This window comes from Microtus ochrogaster, unplaced genomic scaffold (genome assembly GCF_000317375.1).
Source record: "Microtus ochrogaster isolate Prairie Vole_2 unplaced genomic scaffold, MicOch1.0 UNK4, whole genome shotgun sequence".
In the NCBI taxonomy this organism is placed as follows: domain Eukaryota; kingdom Metazoa; phylum Chordata; class Mammalia; order Rodentia; family Cricetidae; genus Microtus; species Microtus ochrogaster.
Genome location: NW_004949102.1, coordinates 9907395 through 9917952, shown reverse-complemented (window position 1 = coordinate 9917952; position 10558 = coordinate 9907395).

Here is a 10558-nt window from a genome sequence, read left to right as displayed (position 1 = left end):
ATGCCTCCCTTTACTTTCAGGAATTTAGAGCCACACAATGACTCAGATAAGCAAACAAAACAATTAAAACACTAGGTTACCAAACTCCTGAGCACTGAACAACAACTGTTTCTGCTATATATTCTGTGATTTAGAGATTGAGCCTATAATAATGGTAAAAGCATTTCAGTATAAGTAGAAAGTTGGCTGATTAATGTCAAGCACAACATGGTAGATTTAAATGTCAGAAAATTACTTGAGGGTATTGAGACTCATAATATACAATGAGAAATTTCATCTAGAAAGGCTTCTCCTACTAAAGATCCATAGAAAATTGAAAACAAACCACTAAGGAAAGAAATTTGCTCAAATATATGATCATTTCTGGAAGGTTGTTCATTCAGTCAAGTACATTCTGAACCCAGTCACTATTGGCTCATGGTCAACAATGGAAAAAATACATTTAGTCATTGCAATGATTCACATTTAATGATGCTTGAAGAAGGATGCTTAAAAGAAACCCAACACCTGCTCAGAATTGAGAAATAGATGTTTATTTATTTAGTGGTAGACTCACAAATCAGAATTCTATGCTTGAACAGAGATTAAAAACCGAATTACACTGCCAGAAAAGAGGCCAGACTCATGCTCTACGTTGGCATATATAGTGTATGAAGTCATGCACCAATGGGTGGGAAACCACTGGCTGTAAGGCTTCCTACAGCACCTCCCCCTTTCGTTTAAAGAAGAGTTCTAAGCCCAATACACAATTATATACAATAAGAACAATATATTCAATAATTATCCTATCCTAACTAGTTTAACTCTTGTATAATAAATAACTTGGCCAAGTCATGAGAGGAAATTAACTGTAACTATCTAGTCTTGAACCCCATCGAAGATCTGAGAAAGGACATAATATTACCTGAGTAAGCAGAAAGTTCAATCAAGCAACTTTCAAACTGTGCAACAAATTACAGAGACGGCGGGCAGTGGTGGCGCATGCCTTTAATCCCAGCACTAGGGAGGCAGAGGCAGGAAGATCTTTGTGAGTTTGAGACCAGCCTGGTCTACAGAGCTAGTTCCAGGACAGGCTCCAAAACCACAGAGAAACCCTATCTTGAAAAAACAAAACAAAACAAACAAACAAAAAAAAACAAATTACAGAGACACTGGCTACCTGGGAAATCATCCAAATTCTCATTTGCAACATTGAAGCAACCAACTTTGGCTAAGACCTAGAATCACTGACAGACCATTTTCAGAGGTAGGAAAATTTTGAAAACCATCTTACCCTGTCTTGTCAAGATTTCACAGATTCATGGTGCAGTTTTCTGAAAGAAAACATAACATTCAGAAACAGGTAATCGAATATTATTGATAAAGAAAAGGGACTAACTGAAAAACAAAGCTGTCCAGAGTGTGGCTGCCTTCCCAAACTAAACAAAATACAATGATAATGCAGAGGTGTCGAAACGCAGTTTGAACTGGTAAAGTTCTATTTCCTGCATTGACCGAGGGACAAGAATGATAATATCAATCAGAAAGTAAGGAGGTGAATTGCTTATAGGAACGAAAATTGAAGAGCTTCAGAAATAGGAAGTAGACTGACTTAGAGGCTGAATCTGTGGAACAGCAGACTCAGAACAGGTCACTTTAATTAAGGGGAGACATTCACACTGACCTCTTAAGATTCATCAGAAATTATATGGAGAACTTCAGAGTTCTCAACCCAGTCATTTCAGACCTAAAGACTTCGCTCCTAAAGAAACAGAAGGCTAAAGAGCTGGAGAGATGGCTCAGCAGTTAAGAGCACTGGCTGCTCTTCTAGAGAGGTTTAATTCCCAGATCTACATGGCAGCTCACAACTGTCAGTAACTACAGTTTCGGGGGATCTGACACCCTCACACAGACATAAGTGCAGACAAAACACTAATACACATCCTGTGTATTGTCATCTCAGAGGTGCCAGGCATCTGTTTCTTGGGGGAGGTAAGAAGGCAGGTGTCGTGTGAGGTCCTCTCCATTAAGGTTCAAGAGACCTAGGAGTTAGCTAAGGATATCTCTATCCAGTAAAGGTGCTGGGCAAGCAGGTATCACTAAGAAATAATGAGAGAAAAATTGTCCTGCAAGAATGCAGGGCAATGGCAAAGTTTTAAGTGGGGAAGCACAGTCCCATCGACCCCCATAACCGAAATTGGTGAGTCTTCCCAACAGACAAGGCTACAACAAGCAGTTAATCTGCAGGCCCAGGCCTTAGCAGCTGCCCTAAGGCCACAGGAAGGGGGTCAAGGAAAGCCAACCACAAGGCTCTACCCTGATGGAGTCCTTGCCCACAGGAAGGTAAGGCCTGAGTGAGATGTTAGAACAGAATAGGTAGCTCCCATGTCCAAAAGAAAAGTAATGGACTTACCCGCTACCTGCAGCTTTACCTTAGGCTCAGATAGGGTTACAGGACATACCAAGTATGGGCAGGGTCAATCCTCTGCAAGGCTGAGAAGTTCGAAGGCTGGCACAGTTTCACTTGTTGATGTTGGTAAGGCCGGACTTCATGGCGTGGCATCGAGGACAAGCCTGCACGGGGGCATGGTGATTTCCAGTGTCTAGGTTACTGGCGGGTAGGGCATGGCCTTGTAGGAGACTTAGTGCAATACTGTGCCACATAACCATTTAGGCCACACTTGTAATAGCCTGCCTATGAGACCGACTTAGGCTGGACTCCATCAGGGGAGAGACCTGTGGTTGGCTTCCCTTGTCCCCCTTCCTGTGGCCTTAGGGTAGCTGCTAAGGCCTGAGCCTGCAGATTAACTGCTTGTTGTAGCCTTGTCTGTCCGGAAGACTCAGCTGTTTCTTTTTGGGCATTAAAGACTTTAAAGATCATTTTTACCAATTCCTGTATAGGGGCTTGGGGACCCTCCTCAGCCTTTTTTAACTTTTTTCTAATATCTGGTGTTGACCGTGGCTTTCGCTGGGGAGGCTGGATCTAGCCTGGTATATTGAGCCATGGTCTCTTGTAACCGATTTTTAAAAATGGCTGGACTTTCATCTGCTAGCTGTGTAATCTCTTAGAGTTTGTCAATATTAACTACTTTTTCCATACCCTGAAGGAGACAAAAAAACCATGATGTCCCGCCTCTGTCAGCCGCTTTGGCCAGGTTGGTAGTCCCAGTGTGGTTCTGGAATTACAGCCCAAATTTTTAAAAATATTGCTGAAAAAAATAAAGGAATCCCTAAGTGCATGAAAAACATCATAGATGAGAAAAATGATCCAGCTAAGATGACAGGAGTTTTTTTTTTAAAAAAAAAAACAGAATAGTTAATTTTAAAACTCATGTAGAAACATAAAAATCCCTGAATAACCTAAACCATCTTGGAAAAGAAAAAAAAAAACAATAACAAAAGCAAAAAAAAAAAAAAAGTGGAGGACTGAGAAAATGGCTCAGCTGTTAAAGTGCTTAGCAAGAAAGTATAAGGAGTTGTATTTTATACCCAGAACCCAAGTAAAACACCAAGCACAGTGAAATGAACTCATGACCTCAGCACTAAGGAAGCAGAGACAGGAGGATCTCAGGTGCTCTCGGACCAGCCAGGCTAGCCAAACTGGCAAACTACAGGTTCAGGGAGAGACCCTATCTCAAACGAGGTGGAAAACAACTGAGGAAGGCAGCTGTGGTTGACCTCAGGATTTCATACACACAAACACACACATTTGCGTTTTCTGGTTTAAAATCACATGAAAAAAAACTAGAGTAATCCAAAAGAGAAGGGTTAACATGTGAAAACACAAAAATGGACTGTAACTGAGACTCCAGGCTATCAGGTTTTTTTCCCTATTTTTAAGATTTATTCATTTTGGGGCTGGAGAGACGGCTCAGAGGTTAAGAGCACTGGCTGCTCTTCCAGAGGTCATGAGTTCAATTCCCAGCAACCACATGGTGGCTCTCAACCATCTATGATGAGATCTGGCACCCTCCTCTGGCGTGTGGGCATACATGAAGGCAGACTGTTGTATGCATAATAAATAAATCTTTAAAAAAAAGATTTATTCATTTTAATTTTATATGTAAATGCATCTGCCTGCAAGTATTATATGCATACATGCATGTGCCCTGGTGCCTGCATAAGCCAGAAGAGGGCATCAGATAACCCGGAACTGGAAGTCCAGACGGTTGTGAGCAGCCATGTAGGTGCCAGGAAGCAAACCCAGGTCTACAAAAGCAGTAAGTGCTCATTTTCTTAAAAGATTTGTTTATTTATGCATATGGATGCTCTATTTGCTTGTATGCCTGCATGACAGCACAGGGCCTCAGAGCTCATTATAGATGGTTGTGAGCTACCATGCAGTTGCTGGGAATTGAACTCAGGACCTCTGGAAGAGCAGCAAGCGTTCTTAACCGCTGAACCACTGTTCTAGCCATGATCAGTTGGTTTTTTGACAAGGATTTCAATATCATTCAGAATGATATTTTGATTTTTATTTTTGAAATATGAATATTTCAAATATGAGGGGAGGGGGAGAATTGTCTTTTCAATGAATGACCATAGAACGCAAAAGATATAAACATGAAAAAAAGATAAAATGGACACCTACCTCATACCACACACAAAAGCTAACTTAAAATGTATCAAAGTCCTAAATTTATGATTTAAAACTTTTGGTAGAAAATATAGAGGTAAATCTTTATGATCTTAGATATAGCAATAGATTTTGAGATATGACAACAAAAGTAAGAACAACAAAAGGAAAATGAATATTAAAAATAGAACTTTATTTTATATATTTGAAATTGTAAAGGCTCCTAAGGATGGGCATAAATGCTCAACATTATTATTACTGAAATGAAAATTAAAATAATAACAGCTACTGCTTCACATTCACTATGTATTTTTCTGGATTAGACATGTTTTTACAGTTCCTCCAAGCGCACACAAGGCGGGCAGAGAAGAACTGCAGGAAGCAGCCCTTTCCTTTCACCCTGTTGACCTCAGACACACAGATCCACTTGTCTGTGCTGCAATTAAGGGCAGGGGCCACTACACCCAGCCCCAAAAGGAAAAATGAATGCTGGTAAATACATACAAACATCAGAGCAATGTAGCTGAGAATATAAACTGTTTCAATCAATGGGAAAATAGTGGTTTCCTTGACAAATAATACCCAAGAGAATTACATGTTCAAAAATAACATGTACATAGGCAATCATAGAAGCATCCTTGACAATAGTGATAAATTTGGTGTAATATGAGATGCACAGTTGTGGTATAAACACATATGGACTGCCCATACGATAGAATACGCCAAAGTCGTAAAAAGGAATGAAGTACTGGTGCATGCTACAACATTAATTCCTCCTTTAATCACTGTGCCAAGTGAAAGAAGCCAGACACAAAGATTAAGGAGTCCATCTATATAAAATATCCTAGTCAGGCAGTGGTGGCTCATCCAAGCACTGGGGAGGCAGAGACAGTGGATCCCTGAGTTCAAGGTCAGCCTGGTCTATAGATGGAGTTCCAAGACAACCAGGACTACTCAGAGAAATCTTGCTTCAAACACACACACGCACACATGTACGCACACAAAAATAATACATACATACATACATACATACATACATACATACATACATACATACATACATAAAATCAAACATCCAGAACAGGTAATTTCATAGAACAAAAAGTGTGCAGAACTGGGGGGAGAGTGGCTTTATAATACAAACTACATAATACTAGACAGTTTCAATGTTTATATTGGCACAACTTTTGAATCTGCTAAGCCCACTGTTAATATATTTAAGATGATAAAAAAAAAGGCAGCTTATTTTGTACGTACTTTGAAGTACGTGTTTGTGCTGTAGGACTGCCTGGATTCAATCCGAGGTCTCAATCGACTCCACCTTTCCTTTGAAAAGAGATTTAAGCCATTCTGTGCCTGGGTTTCTCCATCTGTTAGGCAGGTAGAAGCACGTCTGGTCTCTCTGAACATGGCAAACAATGAGGACTGATGAGAAGCTAAGGACAATGGCACGGGGTTTTGATCCTACTTAATGTGCTGGCTTTGCGGGAGCCTAGCCAGTTTGGATGTTCACCTTCCTAAATATAGACCGAGGGGGGAGGACCTAGGACTTACCACAGGGCAGGGAACCCTGACTGCCCATTGAACTGGAGAGGGAGGGGGAGAGGAGTGGGGGGAGGGGGAGAAGGGTTGGGAGGAGGGGGGGAAGGGTGGGAGGAGGGGGAGGGAAATGGGAGGCTGGGAGGAGGTGGAAACTTGTTTTTTTTTCTTTTCTCAATAAAAAAAAAATTAAAAAAAAAAAACAAATAAAACACTCAACCTATTTACTGTTGAAAAAAAAAAAGTGTCTAAAAGTATGCCTCTGGCAGTAATGTAAGGCTGCTTTAAGATACAGTAATGTGAAGCCAGGCGGTAGTGGTACACACCTTTAATCCCAGAACTCTGGGGGCAGAAGCAGGTGGGTCCCTGTGAGTTCAAGGCCAGCCTGATCTAGAGCAAGTTCCAGGAGAGCCAAACCTACACAAAGAAACCTGGTGTTGGAAAAAACAAACAAAAAAGACAAAAAAAAAAAATTGGATACTTTTTCTTTTTCTTGTATGCTTTCCTATGAGTACTTTAGATTTTAAATGGAAATAATTCTTTTTATTTAAAAGCAAGATTTGGATAATTATCAAAAATGATGGACTGCTTTTATCACATATTAGAACTGAAATTAGGTGATAATTAAATTATCACACATCACACTAAACTCTCAAGAACATCTTCTAATTGTCCTGTTTCATATCACACTTCAGGAAAACTTAACCCCATATACCTTTCATCTTCGAGTAATAAATATAGTCTTTGACATTGTTTCTATTCTTGGTTGCCTTGAAGAGTAACTCGAAGCTTCTACTAGAATGTGGAAAAACTGTTTTATTTTTAAATTTTTTAATTCTTCAGAAGGATTAGTAGATCTACTCTCTTATAACTATCAGCCTTTACCATAGACTCCCAAACTCAGAAGGCTACTTAGAACTAAATATCATTTCTCATCATATAAGAAATTAATTATAGATTAATTATAGGGATGATGACATGTATACAGGGTAGGGAATTTAGAAATGGTTATAGTCCAAAGAACTTACTGAGTACATACTCACACACACACACACACACACACACACACACACACACACTAACATGCTGCTGTAGTTAGGGTTTCTATTGCTGTGAAGAGACACCATGACCATGGCAACGCTTACAAGGAAAACATTTAATTGGAATGGATCACTTACCGTTTCAGAGGTTTAGTCCATTATCATCAAGGTGGGGAGCACGGCACCATGCAGGCAGATAGATATGGGGCTGACTACATCTTGATAGAAGGCAACAGGGAGTGGACGGGGACACTGGGCAGTGTCTTGAGCATAGGAAACCACAATGTCTGTCCCACAGTGACACACTTCCTCCAACAAGGTCATACCTCCTAATAGTGCCTCTCACTTTGGAGTCCGTTATCTTTCAAACCACCACACAACATAATTAAAAATAAATATTTAAAAAACAAGACTAGAGGCTTAAATTCCAGAAGAAGAGGAGGAGGAGGAGGAGGAAGGGGGAGGGGAAGGAGGCAGACAAACTAAGGCACAAAACAGAACTGTGAGGAGTGTCCGAGGAGACAGCTGGTCTTGAATAAGTACATTATGGATGAGAAGTCGTATCACAGATGAAAAGGCACTCAGAGACGACCTCAGAAAAGACCTCAAAGCCCACAGCTAGGCCCTGCCTAAGTTTATACAACAAGGTTCAAAAATAGTACACGTGCGTGTCTTGTTTTATGTTGTCTATTATTTTGCAAACCAGGGCAGACTGTTTTATTATTACCTTTGTAATATGCCCAGAGGCTCTTAAAGCCATGGGGAACATCCAATTAAATGAAAATGCTTTGACCTCTTTGGATGAGCAGCTCCGTATAAATCCAGGGTATTGATATTCTTATTATTTCAGATAAATGAAATGTGTGAATGTGGCCAGCTCAGCAGCAGAATGGCTTCCCTGAGATTCATAAAAATTGCCCAGGCCTTGGTGTCCTCAGAGCAGCGGACACAGGCACAGGAGATTGGAAAACAAGTGTCTCTTGATACCAGCTACGGGGACAGAACTCTAGGAAAAGAGCTGCTTTATGCCCCCATCAGCACTGCCTCTGCACAAGAGTCAACTCAGCTAAGTTATAAAAAATGCATGTTAGGCATGGCTGAGTAAATCAAGGCCTGGGATCTAGATTATACTAAAAAGAAAAAGTCAATGATATGTTCCTCGTGAAAAAAAGCAACTGTCTTATTTTACTTAGGATTTAAATTTTATACCAGCTTTTTCAATTACCGTGGCATAAATAAATCTTACCTAAGTGTAAGCTTAGCTGAAGATATATACATATTGTGGTCTATTTGAAGGAAAATTTTATAAGTAGATCACAATAGGCTATAATTCTCACCAGTAAATTATATTACTCATACACAGTATCTGGTTCATTTTGGCCTCTAATAGAATTCATGCTGATTTGGGCTTCTGAGTACGATTTGGTTTCTGGAAACAGGTCAAGAATAGCATGTTAAATTTGATTTTGTTGAAGGAGAGGGATAACCATTGTTTCTCTGGAACACAATCCTGTCTTCTGGCTATCTAGAGCAGCAACATTCTCCGGTTCCTCTCCTAGACTCACCATTCTAGAAGTGCTGATGGGCTGGAGAAACGGCTCAGTGAGTAAAGGGCTTGCCGTATAAGTATGAGGACCTAAGTTCAGATCTCCACGTAAAACCAGGATTAGTGCCACATCGCCATGGTCCCAGGGCTCCACTAAGGTGGCGGGTAGGGACAGGAGAATCCTGGAAGTACCCAGGCCAACTAGTCTGATGTACATGCCAGTTAACAACAAGGTATAAGAGAGGACAGACAGGGGAAGTTGTCCTATGACCTCCACATACAATATGACACAAGCATATCTGTAATCATGCACATACATGTATACATGTAACTCCCAAACACACACACACACACACACACACACACACACACACACTGAGTGTATTACATGCTCCAGACACTACAAGGAGCCAAATACCTCTGGGAGAATCTCCTCCGTTTTCTCAAGTGTGTTTCATATTTCAGCAAAAAAATGTTTAGAAAATCTGTCAAAGGAAGGTGCTAGAAGTGAAGCTTACTGTACAGTATGCATGCAAAAAGTCACAAGGTTGAACTCCAATACTGCACTCCAAAATAATTTATTGCTGGGAGGTGGTGGTGCAGACCTTTAATCCCAGCACTCAGGAGGTAGAGGCAGTCTCCAAGGTCATCCTGGTTTACAGAGTGAGTTTCAGGACAACCAGGACTATACAGAGAAACCCTGTCTCAAGAAAAGAAAATTATTTTAAAGGGAGAAAAAGATCCATAGAATGAAGCAACAAAACTATAGTATGGAAAAGAATTGTTTCGAATCACATAGCCCAGAATGTTCTAATATTCAGAAAATATAAAAATTATCACAACTCAGTAACAAAACTCATAATCCATTTTTTAAAAATGAGAAAATTCTAAATCTTCATTTTTTAAAAAAATAAATATACAAATGATCAATAAACATATAAAAAGATGCTTGCTGTTATCATCCATCTGGTAAACAAAAATTAAAACAACAAGGAAGAATATTTTCAATTTTATGTATTATTACCATTATTGTCTGTGTGTGTTGTGTGTGTGCATATGTGTGTGTGTGTGCACACCTGCACAGTGTGAGTGTGGCGGTCAGTCAGAGGTCAGAGGACAGCATTCAGGAATAAGTTCTCTTCTTCCACTAGCTCACAAGGCAGGCACTTCTCGATTATTCTCCTGTCTCTGCCTGCCACCTTTCCATGGCAGTGCTGAGATCACTGAGGTAGTAACTGCATGTGAATTGGATGTGAATTCTAAGAACTGAGCTTGAGTTACTACGCTTTTAGGTGATGAGTGATTCTGCAGGCCTGAGATAGCACTTTATACAGCTTGGGTTTCCTGTCACTTTTTAAAAAGAAAATAAACCTGGGCATGCATGTGGAGAGATGGAACCTTATCATGTCACTGGTGAGTATACAAAATAGTACAGCCACTATGGAAAACCATTTGATGACTTTTCAAAACGACACATACAAATCACTTTATAACTCAGCATCCCTAATGCTTAGCATCTTCCCCTAAAAATTAGAAACTGATGCTCAAACAAAAATTTGCATGAGAATGCTCATAGTAGCATTTACCACAAAAATCAAAAGGTATAAACACCCCACTATCCACCAATAAATATATAGATAACTAAAATGTGGTATATCCATACAATGGGATATTGTTCTGTTATGTGAAGGAATCAAGTGCAGAATAGGTCCCTACAACATGGCTGAATATCAAAACCACTAAGGAAAGTGAAAGAAGCTAAATCTGGTGGGGGGGCTGGAGAGATGGATCAGAGGTTAAGAGCATTGCCTGCTCTTCCAGAGGTCCTGAGTTCAATTCCCAGCAACCACATGGTGGCTCACAACCATCTGTAATGAG